At 43.1% G+C, this 13078-nt stretch overlaps 1 protein-coding gene across 2 annotated transcripts in view; it reads right to left on the reverse strand.

Annotated features, from left to right (window-relative positions):
• Positions 1 to 10569, reverse strand: part of LOC144529730 (myosin-9-like) — a 57341-nt gene extending 46772 nt beyond the window's left edge. For both annotated transcript variants that reach the window (XM_078268995.1, XM_078268994.1), the window contains exon 1: positions 10331 to 10569. The gene's annotated coding sequence lies outside the window, so the exon portion shown is untranslated. The remainder of the gene's footprint in view (positions 1 to 10330) is intronic.
• Positions 10570 to 13078: the final 2509 nt, after the last annotated feature.

The following is a 13078-nucleotide window of genomic DNA, read 5'->3' on the forward strand; positions in this document are numbered from 1 at the left end:
ATTGACTTTAGACTGTCCTGCTGTTACAGACGTGAACTAACCACAGATGGTTGCCTCGTTCATGGACTGACGGGCCAGCGGTCCGGGCTGCAGAATGAATAAAAAGGGGAAACACGATGGATATTTTTGGCATTAAAAACAAAAAAAAGGTTGTACAACTGTACAGCCTGTACAATTTTACGATAAACACTGCCCTGTCCTCCTCAAGCTGTGGATATGATTTTGCACTGTTCTCACCCTTGTCCGTTGGGCTTCAGCTGTATTACTTATATTACACTTTCCAACAAAACACTCCAATTCGTAGTTCAAGTGTCAGCCCCTCTTGTGTCTGGGTTTTACTGCTTTCATCCCCCTCACAAGTCAATGATCTACCGACTGTTAATCTGCTCTCATAAAAAGTGAGAGTGGGTGCCAGTCAGGGACTGGAAAGGTACCGTATCAGTCAAAATGCATTATCGGCTCACATGTCGGCGCACTTTCGCTCGCTCCCCTTCACACTGAAAGTGGGAAGGGTGGGGCGAGGACAAGAGAGGGGAGGAAAGAGGAAATGACAAACTGAGAAAACTATTTTGCCATTTGTGGAACTTGTTGTGTGCGAGTCTTTCAAGGAGGAGGGAAGGTGGCCTTTCTTTGAGCACATGCTGTGCGGCTCTGGAGGACTGAGAACCAAATTAAGCCTTTGCTGGAAAATAACTGCACGGTATGACAGATCTAAATCACTTTCCACATTACTTTTCACATTCCTGCCTCAACCAGGATCCAATTTCACTCTGAACTGTACGCTGGCCAATGCCATCTATCATTTACAACCAGAGGCCCCCATTAGGTCTTCATAAAGCTCTCAGCACATCACCCACACCAGTGGTTCCCAACTTTTAGTATCCCTGATGTAACCCACAGCAATGTCATCAACTATTAGATATAAAATGGGATGTTTTATACAGTTGAACTGTCAATGGCTATCTTTAAATGCACATAATATTTGCCCTTATTTAAAAAAAAAAAAAAAATAAAAAGACAATATTCCAACTAAGCTGTTTACATGGAGACTTAAAATGAATATTCCCAAAAAATAGGATTTTTTTCCCCCCACTGGTGGCGGACTTGGACCTTGGTTGGACCGCGCGAACACAGCGCCCCTCTTTCATTCCTTCAGCCATCTTCTTAAAAAGGTCGGCGTTGTGATGTTTGAGCATTTCCAAAAACCTGTTGAAGTCTTTCATAATGTTTAAAAGTAGCAGTGTTTCTCCCTTTATTTTTGGGCATGCATCTGTACTGCAGCCCTGCAAACTGTTGGCCATAGCAGAGGGCGTAAACTGTCGCAAACTGCTGTAAAAACCCCTATAAAACCTGAATAATACCTGCAGTGCTAAATGCTATATTCAGAAAAGGGCCTTATTTGGAATATCCAAACAGAATATGCTGTTTACGTGACCCGTATCATATTCAGTATAATAGTGGAATGGTTGTGTGCATGTAAACGTACTTATTGTTAAGGTTGGTTTGATCAAGTTTGCATTCATACTACCACTACTTGGAGGAGCAGAAGCTTGATTTTTTAACCATTTCTGCATTATTTTAGCTATTTAACTGTCCATTACTTATAGCGAAGTAATTCAATGGTTTTATTAATACCCCTAGTTGGGAATCACTGAACAACTGCTTCAAGTGCATGTATCAAGTCAAGTTAAACAGTCTGTATAATGTCTGTTTTACCTTATTTCAACCATTTGTCCAATAGGAGTCAGAAGTCGGACCCACTGGACATTTATGTTAAATTACAGGAAGAACAGATCATTTGAAAATAGGGTGTTGGTCTGATGAGCACATCCTTGTCAGGGTCATAGAACAAACTCCACAGCTATCATTCAAACAGCTATTTCATGACACTATTGACTGGTTATTTGACAAATCAGAGCAGATACTGCAGTGCACCAGCATGCCCTTTTACGAGAACACTCGACAGTATTGATAAATAGATAGCTGGTTACGTCAGCCTTTAACAGACGGTCAAAGAATGCAGAGGGGAGTTAAGATACACATTTCAATTCGTCAGCAACGCTTTTTTCCGTGGAATGCTAAGCTGGCACAGTTTAGTTTATCATTTCTGACAGACCTGGTGAGGAAGAAAATCTGCTATTACTACCTCACTTCTGCTACTACGTTCATAAACCATTTATTTTAAACATATCACTTGTTATCTCTACCTAAGGCACTCCTTTTTGAGTCACAGACTCATTAAACAATGTATTCACAGACGTCCAAGAGCCACATGCTAGTTTGACAACCTGGGCATCTGTTGGGCCATGCAAGTTGGACTGACGTGGGAATAAACTGTCCAATGGGAGACAGAAGATAGACCCATTACGCAGCATGTTTCAAAGTTCACAGTGTGAAAAAGTCTGTGGTGAATGTGTTGCGCAAGTACTAAACACTCACACACGGCAGGTGTGCAGCTCACACACACACCTCCAACCACGGACAAAGTCTAACTTCTGACATGTACTACGATCATTGCCGAATAGAGATTAGTTTTAGGGTTATTATGTGGTGCCTCTAAGCTTCTGAATACATGTATGACGTTCACATTGCATTACCTGTTTTTACACTAATGAGTTAAAGGCTTTCAAGTGTTGAGAAGTTAAATATTACTAAAAAGACTAGAAGAACCTAGGGCTGTGCAATTAATCTAATTTTGATCGCGATTTCGGCTCCGACCAATTAAAAAAAAACAATGAAAAACGACTATTTTGCACATTACATTTTGCATGTAAACTCTTACTTTGTCTTGTGTTCTGAAGGAGAATTAAAGGAAAACAGAAAACGTTGAAGGGGGAATTTCACAGTTCACTGACCAAGCATTACCTCATCATTGAATAGAAAGCAGAATTATCTACTGAACCACACGTAATGATCACGAGAGGCATGGCCAAGGTCCGCATAGTCCTTTCTGGAGTCCAAGTCAGAGTGCAACCATTTCCTGGTATTGTTCGGTTCTATTAAAACCTTACAGGTGCATGCTGTGAGGGGGGGAGGATGGAGGAAAGGATGGGGGAAAAGGATGGGGTGGTGCAAAAAAAACAAGCAGAGGAAAAGTAGCATGGGGTTGGGTTGTGGGGGGGATGAAGGAAAGCACAGACAGGGAACAGAGGGCGGAGAGAAAGGTCTGAAGAGGAGGCAGAGACAACAAGGAAATGCAAGAAATAAAACAGCAGTAAAAAGGAAATGAGAAACCAACCAACCATTCTGACTGAGGCCACTTAGCTACGCCGTTCACGTCAACCAGAAGAAATGTTTTGGGCAGAACAAAAATAGACGAGACATTCAAGAAAAAGCACGTTTGAAAGAACTGAATTAAAAGGCCACCATTGGGGATATGTGAGACACGCAGTATGTGTGCAAGCTGAAGTCTTTGTGTTTGTCTGCAGTAAAAAACAAAGATATTGGGCCCAACTTGCACCCAGCGCAGCACAAAGCCCGACCCAAGTGTCTTCGCTAGTTTAAGACTGACCCAGTTGTCCGTTTCCCGTCCAGCGCCCACGTCGTTTAAATAACAAAACGCACCTGCGCCCATCTGTGGCGCATGGGCGTGCTGGTCTTACAGGGAGGTGTGTTCAGGTGCATTCTGGGCGTGCTGGTCTTACAGGGAGGTGTGTTCAGGTGCATTCTGGTCTTACAGGGAGGTGTGTTCAGGTGCATTCTGGGCGTGCTGGTCTTACAGGGAGGTGTGTTCAGGTGCATTCTGGGCGTGCTGGTCTTACAGGGAGGTGTGTTCAGGTGCATTCTGGGTGTGCTGGTCTTACAGGGAGGTGTGTTCAGGTGCATTCTGGGCGTGCTGGTCTTACAGGGAGGTGTGTTCAGGTGCATTCTGGGCGTGCTGGTCTTACAGGGAGGTGTGTTCAGGTGCATTCTGGGCGTGCTGGTCTTACAGGGAGGTGTGTTCAGGTGCATTCTGGGCGTGCTGGTCTTACAGGGAGGTGTGTTCAGGTGCATTCTGGGCATGCTGGTCTTACAGGGAGGTGTGTTCAGGTGCATTCTGGGCGTGCTGGTCTTACAGGGAGGTGTGTTCAGGTGCATTCTGGTCTTACAGGGAGGTGTGTTCAGGTGCATTCTGGGCGTATTGCTATCTTGAGGCAGTGGGAAGTGATGGCACCATTGACCAACAAAAACCTGGTCTAAAGTCAGTAACGCAGCATTTCATTGTTATTTTAACAGAGCATTAGTAAAATGCTCCTAGGCTCGTGCACAGCACGTGCACACTATGCTTGTTACACACACAGGGACGCACAGCAGCACACAGACACATATACCCGGACCCTTTTTTCTGTCGTCAAACTGGCAAAAGTGGATTTGGACACGCCCTAAACGCACCTGCACCAGGCGCTTCATGCCGTGCGTCTAGATTGTTAAAATAGGGCCCCAGAGTGTCTATTTGGATACACAAGTGAATTTCACCCAGTGTTGACTATGAACAACACTAACTACTGTACATACTGACAACAGTCTCCACTCTGACTGGAATGTTTTTACTGCATGAATGAATCTCAGCTGACTGTAGGAAATTGGAATACGCACGGCCCTTTACCAGCCTACCAATCAACAACATCTATTACTACGTAATACATGAGTAATAATGCATTTAGAAACGATAACTGGCACAGTCCAACTGCCTCAACAGCCTCCTTGTCACACTCTTTAGAAATGTTTACATATTGTGTATTATGGTAGACGGAGTTGGCGGAGACTAGGGTTGCAACCAACGATCATTCTCGTTGTTGATTAGCCTAAATATGGTCACAAAAAATGAGTGACAAATGCCCACAATTTCCCCGAGCCTCGCTGACGTTTCCATTTGGCTCGTTTTGTCCAACCAACAGTCAAAACCCCAAACAAATTCTATTTACAATCATTAAGTAACTAAAAAAAAACAGAAAAGCTTCACATTTGAGAAGCTGGAGCCAGTGACTTTTTAACATCTGCTTAACAAAATGACCATGATTTAACCAATTATCTAAATAGTGGCCGATTCGCTTCATTTCAATCGACAAATCGTTTCAGCTAAACTGAAGTACTCTGGGTTTTTTTAGCTTTTCCAGTCTGTGTTATCCGTTTCTCTCCTCCTAGCCTGATTATCTGAATTAAATGGATGATTGAGCCCATGAAGGCAGTTAGAAGGGCACATACACAACAGATAAAAGATAAGAAATACCTCAAATTTGTTAAAAGGAGCCTTGAGAGTTCATACCAGAAGACAACTGTGGGCTGAGTATATGAATACTGTGTCACGCTGTCCTCCTCACGCTGCACCAAAAGCAAGGGGCCTGCATCTAATCTGGCTCATCCAGGGCGACCTACCTTCAATGAAATCTAAACATCCACAGGCATGATCTCTCAGGCTGTATCATTTTGAGAAGATTGAACAGCCTCGTACACCAGCCCCCTGTTCACTTTTTAAGACGTCTGCGTTTCATTTTGTCTAGCATACAGTACATAACTTTCCAGAGTTTGGACATTGCTGACACACGAATGATGGAATGTAACGATCTCTGCAGGGGGCTCCATAACTGCACTGAAACCCTCGCTTATTGCCAAAAAAACGAGCAGATCTGACCTCCAGAGAAGCCATTGCACAATGCATTGCTAGTGCCTGATTCATTACTCTAACACAATCACAGGATATGACACACTACATGTCACCTAATGTGCCCCTTTAAGGATATGTATTTGTTAACACAGCACAAGACGAGGACTGCTATATGATAGGAGTGCAGGTGTGTCACCTGGAGAACCATGAGATTACTTTGCTAACACCAGCAACACATTGTTGCTGCTGTGATCATTTGCAATCATTTTATGCCCGAGTATCAAATCATTAGAAATGTGGTAAGCTCACACTGGGGTTTAATAGATTCTTGGCAGAAGTACACGTATGGTTCTGATTACTACAAATGAGAGTAAAGAGGTGTTGCTCTCGCTCTCTCGGATACCCTTAACACTTTGTACAAAGAGAAGCTGGTTTGGGTGAAGGAGCACCAGCTTCGATGTCTGACATGACGTAAAGTTTGTGCAGTATCCGAAATTAACTTTTAGACTCAGCGGCCAAGTTGGCAGGCAGATGGAAGAAATCCACCGACCAAGCATATTTTTGTTACTGGCCTAAATATTAACTTGAGGGGTTTTGTAACATGCATCTTAAAAGGAGAATTCCAGTCAATTTCAACACGTAGCTCTGTTGTTTGGAAATGTGGAGTGCTGTCAGTAGCAAAAAACACGAAACCAATCAGTGCTGCCTACACCGTGTTATCCTCCTGCTAGCGTTAGCACCCAACAGGCTTAAACAGGGCAGGTTTTAAACCTGTTTTAAGCCTCTAAACATGCTCCAGATGTCATTACCAGCGCTACCCATGTGCAGTGATTCCTTCTGAGGGAACACAGTGAATCTGACTGCTGTAGATGTGACAGAAAGGCATAAAAGTTGTGTTAATCCAGCCAGCACATAGCTCTGTTTATTTCCCGTTTTCCAGTCAAGTCAACACTAGTCGTTTGTCGAACTCATACAATCCAATATTCCAGTCAGATTCCCTGTGTTCCCTCAGAAGGAATCACTGCACATGGGGAGCACTGGTAATGACATCTGGAGCATGTTCAGAGGCTTAAAACATGTTTAAACTTGCCCTGTTTAAGCCTGTTGGGTGCTAACGCTAGCAGGAGGATAACACGGTGTAGGCAGCACCGATTGTTTTTCTCGCTACTGACAGCACTCCACATTTACACACAACAGAGCTACGTGTTGAAATTGACCGGAATTCTCCTTTAAAACTTTCTGGTTTGGGTTGCAAGTCCTGCTGGTTTGTCCTCCGTTTTCATCGTGCTCTCTTTTGGAAGGCTGGCTGACTCCTGCCATAAATCGCCGCATACAGGCTAATGTATTAGCCTGAGGTAAACGCCAGCTATCGGTAAATAGAAGTGACGTGGTGGCTGGCGTTCTGGGTGTGTTTGCACAAGTGTACGTTTGTGTTTGTGTGTGTGTGTGTGTGTGTGTGTGTCCGCCCCCACAAAGCTCCACCGTGCAGACAGCAGAGCAACAGAAGAAAGTAGCTGCAGCTTCACCGAAATGAAGACTGAAAAACACATATTTTGGCACAAACCTTTACCGACATGTAGCCGATAGCCCTCTGAGATTTACCCACATTTGGTGCTCGGCGAGCGGTAATTTCGGACCCTGAGTTAACGCGTCATTTCTTTACTAATACTCAGCCACACTAGCTAGTCATACTGGAAGTCAGCAGGGCGTGTGGTGCAAGCATACCAGAGTGTGTTTGCTTCCCTGAGTGCAAACACAATGATGTACCATCTAACAGAGCAAACACAAATTGCACTGACAAAGCAGACTTATGTATGTAGGTGTGCAACGACACGCCATGGTTAGGCATGGTGAGAATGTGACAGATCAGGGGAAAGTCTGAAATTGGAATGAAAAAGTGAAAAAAGTGACTCACTAATCTATTAAAATAGTTGCAGATTTATTTAAAGGTTGACAACTAATCCATTAATCTTTGCAGCTCTACATGCGAGTTGCTCTAACGTGTATTTGTGTTAGACTTAACTTAGGAAGGCAATCATTTATGTATGTGATCATTCATGTATCGGCTGCAAACTGAAGAAAATGAACAGGCGCTAGGCAATATGGGGAGAAAATTATAATAAATCAGAAGACGTCCTACCTAAAAGTTACTTAGATTCTTTCCTTATCCACATTTTTCACTCCAAATACTTATGTACAATACAATGTACTTAATCTACCTAATACTGTCACTTTTTCCTGCATATATCATTTTACATTTGCTAATTTAGTATATTCCGAATCAGGGGTCTAAGACTGAAGGGTGTCCCATGTTTTACAGTCCGTGAGCCGTCTAAAAAAAAGGCTTTGGGCTATATAAATAAAATATATATATCTTAACTTGGCTTGATATTGATATAGCCCATTAAATAGCCATGGAAAACTCATGCTGCCTAGCTGATGTTCATCACAGTGAACCGCACTGTAATTACAAGACAAACCTGGTCATTTTCAGCTGGCATTCTTGTGTATTTCAGGAGTCACTCTGGCTAAAATCAGGCTAACTGATATAACAACCAGTGCCTATCAACCTCTGTTAAATGTTGTCTCCCGTTTGAGTCATCAGACCAGATCCTCGATGGATAATCTTCAGTCTGTTCTGAGCTAGTCAAACATTTCTGTACTATGCAGCCTGGACTTGGAGACACTTACAAGCCAAAACCTCTTTGGCTTTTTGGAAACACTGCCTTCATATCAGGTATTTAAAATGCCAAACCCATCGTGTTTAAGAAGAATACAAATCCAATATTGTGCTATATGTGACCCTGTACGCTGTCATTTTGGCCAGGTCTCTCTTTTAAAAGACGTAATGTTTCTCAAGCGACTTGCCTAGTTAAATAAAATAAATAATGCATGATTTTAAAATCCTATACTACAGTTACAGATCAACATAATGATGTACTGAGCGTTAAAATATGTAAACATATTGTATATTATTGTAGAAGGAGTTTATAGTATAATTTACGTTGTTAATTACTACAAAATAGTCACAAATAATGAGTGACAAATGCTCACAACTTCCCAAAGAGACCAACCAACCAACAACCAACCAACAGTCCAAAACCCAAAAGATATGCTTACATACAACCATTAAGTAACTAAGGTTGAGAAGCTGGAGCCAGACAAAAATCAATCAATCAATCAATCAATCAATCAATCATAAACTCATTTGGGAATCATTATTTTCACTATAATTCCATCCATAAGTCACAAAATGTATGACTATTTTGGTCATTTTGTCATACACTTTCTGTATGAAAACATCTAAAAGCATAGCATATTATCCAATGGGGGTCTGTGGTCTAATTTGTGTCAGTTTAGGGGTCCTTCATGTGAAAAAAAAACCCCAAATCTGCCTCTGGTCTCGCATCTTTTCAATATGCCGCCCGCGACTGGAACGCTCTGCAAAAGATTCTCAAACTGGACAAACTACTTTCCATTTCATCCTTCAAAACCATAATATCATCCTTGTTCACGGACATGTGCAGCTGCTTCTCTATATAATCATTTCCCCAGCTAGATATTTGAATGGTTTCTCCCTCTCTTACTCACCCATGTACCTGTGCACTTATCTCGATGTGTTTATGGTTAGTATTTCAAACTGTATGTATTTGTAATGTATGTATGTATTATTATTATTGTTATTATTGTTATTATCTAACCCTGCTTGCCTTTCCCTAAGTGGCTATGCCACTTGACAGGCCGCCACTGTAACTAAGAACCTGTCCTTAATGACTTGCCTGTACAAATAAAAGGTGAAATAAAAAGTGAACTAAAAATACAATCAAATGAATTCCTGGTTGGTTTTGTGGGGGCCCCTTGAAACCCCCTGAAGGACCCCGGTATGCTAGCAGCAGGGGTGGAAAGAAAGACAGACAGACAGACAGACAGACCAAGAGAGAGAGACAGAGAGAGAGAAAGAGACAGAGAGACAGACATGCAGATGACAGACCAAGAGAGAGAGACAGAAAGAGACAGAGAGACAGACATGCAGATGACAGACCAAGAGAGAGAGACAGAAAGAGACAGAGAGACAGACATGCAGATGACATAGCTCAGTGAGGTCGAGCTGCTCGACGGCCGGTAAACCAGTGACGTCATGCCGCCAGTCAGCCATGCTACTGGCCACACACAGCGCCCGTTACTGTCCGTTACAACCCGAAAAGTCCAACTCAACTACAAATTGAATCATAATCTTCCCGGTGTGTCTTCCCGGTGTGTCTTCCCGGTGTGTCTCCCCCCCCCCGCCCCCGACTGAGCCCGGCGTACACCACGTACTCTGAAGTCACCTTTCAACTCACATTTCAAACTCGTCATCATCGGCCATTTCTGCAACTCATTCAAGCGAATCACTTCCTGCCTCTCTCTACCGTTATGACTTGTTTTAACGTTAGCTTTGATACTGTTATTTGACGACTTCCGTATCACATACCGCACACATGTACGCGAATGGAAGTTTAAGAGCAATAACAATAATAATGTAGTCGGGGGCTTAAAAGTTTAACCAAAAAAAACCCAACTCTGTTTAAATGTGTTCAGGAGGTCCCACTCCAACCGTTGCGTTTGCTGAAGTTGCAGCAGTTAAAGCAACCGTTGGCTTCCTGCTTCCCTGCACTGTCTTGCAGGAGTGACGGTAGATTGAATGAGTTATGAAAGAGTACACGGGGAGAGCATGGCGGACAAACATGTCCAAGTTGGAAATATTACCTGTTTTTTGGGTGCAGGACGCCTTTTAGAGGGTGGCTAACAACAACCGGGTGGCTCAGTCAGCGTCGCCGTGAGTCAATCTCCTCTTCTTGTCGACAGCAGCTTCGCAGAGAGTTCTGACTAAACTACAGTGCTCGCTTCCTCCCTCTCTTTCTCGACTCCGGTCACTCTTTCTATCTTTTTTTTCTGTCTCTCCCTCTTCCTTCTGCCCTCCCTCCTTCACTGGCTGCTCACTGGTTCGCGTAATTTCACTCAGTACGTAGCTAGCCGGCCGGGGTGCGGTCCAGGAAGAGGCGGGCCTCGGCAGTATGCACCTCTGGCCAATGGCTGCCGCGCTTTGATAATCCACACACTTTGGACCAATCAGAGGCGTGCATTCTTGGAGATGTGACGAGCCACTGGGGCAAAGCAAAAAGCGCAGGAAAAAGCTGAACTTGAAAGAGTTGAGAGGAGGGAGGGGTACAGATAAAGCTGTGTTTAATGAGAGAGGTATGTGCATACTAAGGATTTTTATGACCATATAAGTACCAGTCACTCTCAGGATGGACTGCATCATTCAGGGCCTCCCTCGTGTGTCAACAGGGTCTAGTCTGACCACCGTCTGCTTTGAAAACAAGTAACAGTGATGGCTCCAACAGTTTGATACTCTTTCTGCTGTAAGGTTGCCAAATATGATATCAGACAAGTCCCACACACAGACATGTATGGGCTATTATACTGCTACTCATGTGTTTACATTACATCAATATATAATATAATAATACACTTTATTTGTATAGCACCTTAAAAAACAATAGTTTACAAAGTGGCAGAAGCACATACAAATCAATGCACATATATACACATCATTGTAACAGTTAAAATAGAAGATGGGACACCTTTAAAGGACAGGAAAACACGACAAATGAATATATAAAATGGAATTAACAGATGATACGTTAAAAAGACAATAAAGATGACATCATATAAAAGCAAGTCGATAAAAATAGTGTTTTCTTTTATCTGTAACAAAAAACTGACAATGTTTTAACCTTTAAGAAACTGTACATGTTTTAGAAGAAGTTGTACAACTGTAAGACTTTGAAACCGCCTTTATCTGATATTGGAAAGATGATATATTCATAAGTGTTGCATCAATAATACAGCACTGTATTTATCCATGTTAGTTTAGTTTGTCCTCCGCTGTAAAAGGAGGTCAGAGGTCAGCAGCAGGACAGGGAGCTGGATTTACTGTCTGGCCCAGCGACACTTTGGCAGGATGGATATCGGGCCTCAAAACACTCAGCGATCATGTCCTTGTTAAAAATAAATAACTTCACCCTCCTGGCCCCTGCTTCCACCAGGGGAATCAAAATATTATGTTTAACTACTTCATATAAACTATTTATGCTTTCTTGAGTTCCTAGATGCTAGGGGGGAAATATTTGGATGGAATCGTTGCAAAAGTCTATTTTAAATGTCACTTTAAGGATAGATTAGTGCCAAACACTGAAAACTAAAATGTCTGGTGGCCGGGTTGGCTCAGTTGGTAGAGCAGGCGCACGTGTCGTGAGAGGCCATTCATCGACGCGCAAAGTCCTTGAAATCCATTCTGCAGTTAGCATTATATAGCCATGGCACAAAGAAGACAAGGCAGTTTAATGAATTTTGGTTTTACTAAGAAATTGTGTAGCGATGATGCTAATAGCACAACCGATCCACCTGCTGCAAGCACAGAGAGTATATATAAACTGGACCACCAGATCCCGTGTCTCTGGACGGAGACCAGTGAAGGACATTAGAAGCTCTTTCCCGGTGATGGCTGAGCGTTACTGAGCAGCCTCCAACTGAGCTTGAAGACGTAGATGTGACGTGAGCAACCTGTCTGAAAGTTGGAAGTCTTCTGGTAGCTGTGCCAAGAGAAATCTCAATCATTCCCAATCTAGCAGAGACGGAGAGCGTAGGTATATGTAAGGAGATAACATAGACACAGGCTCATTATTGATCACTAAAATGATAGTTAACATTAGTCATTACACTTAAACAGCTGATGGAAGTCCAAACTGCCTGAGAGCTTCTCCTGTACTATACGGTAACTCCTCTACTATGAGACAGGAAGTCTCGTGGTTATGACCCAATCGTTAGCCTATTGTTATAAAAACGTCTGCTACGGAGCCATAACGTGAGCTACAAGGTAATGGAGCCTTTTATACATTGTCGTGGTAAAGGTATTCTCTGTCAAAGTGAAGTCAGAATGAATGGCAGTCAATGGGATGCTAACGGCGGGTGAGCGTTTGGTAGCATCAAAATGGCGCCATAGGAGGTACTAGTTCTGAAGAGAAGCTTACCCCCTTGGCTGCAAGCCCTGTTAGCATACCTCCCGCCGGGGTGACAACGCAAGAAGCTGAAGAAATAACATCCTCTCTGGCTGAAGATGGTGGTGGTAACAGCTCGTCAGAGGCCAGTCACGATCCTCCAGACCCCTCATGCTCCTCTCTCCTGTTAAACTGGAACAGCCAAAAGTGGAGAGACTGGATGAGCCGATATACGTGGCTGTCTGTTAAGGATGGAAGCTTGGGGTGCGTCGCTTAGGCGTAATTGAACGGAGGAATTATGGTATTCTTCGGTAGCCTGAGTAACTAATCTCAAAGACAGCCCGATGCTTTGTTTATGGACTATTTGTGGCTGTTTGTTGTTTGACCTATCATTTCCTGTCGAGTATAATAGGGTAAATCCTGTATACTGCATACACTTGTAGCTGTTGATGTG

This window comes from Sander vitreus, chromosome 15 (assembly GCF_031162955.1).
Source record: "Sander vitreus isolate 19-12246 chromosome 15, sanVit1, whole genome shotgun sequence".
Classification (NCBI taxonomy): domain Eukaryota; kingdom Metazoa; phylum Chordata; class Actinopteri; order Perciformes; family Percidae; genus Sander; species Sander vitreus.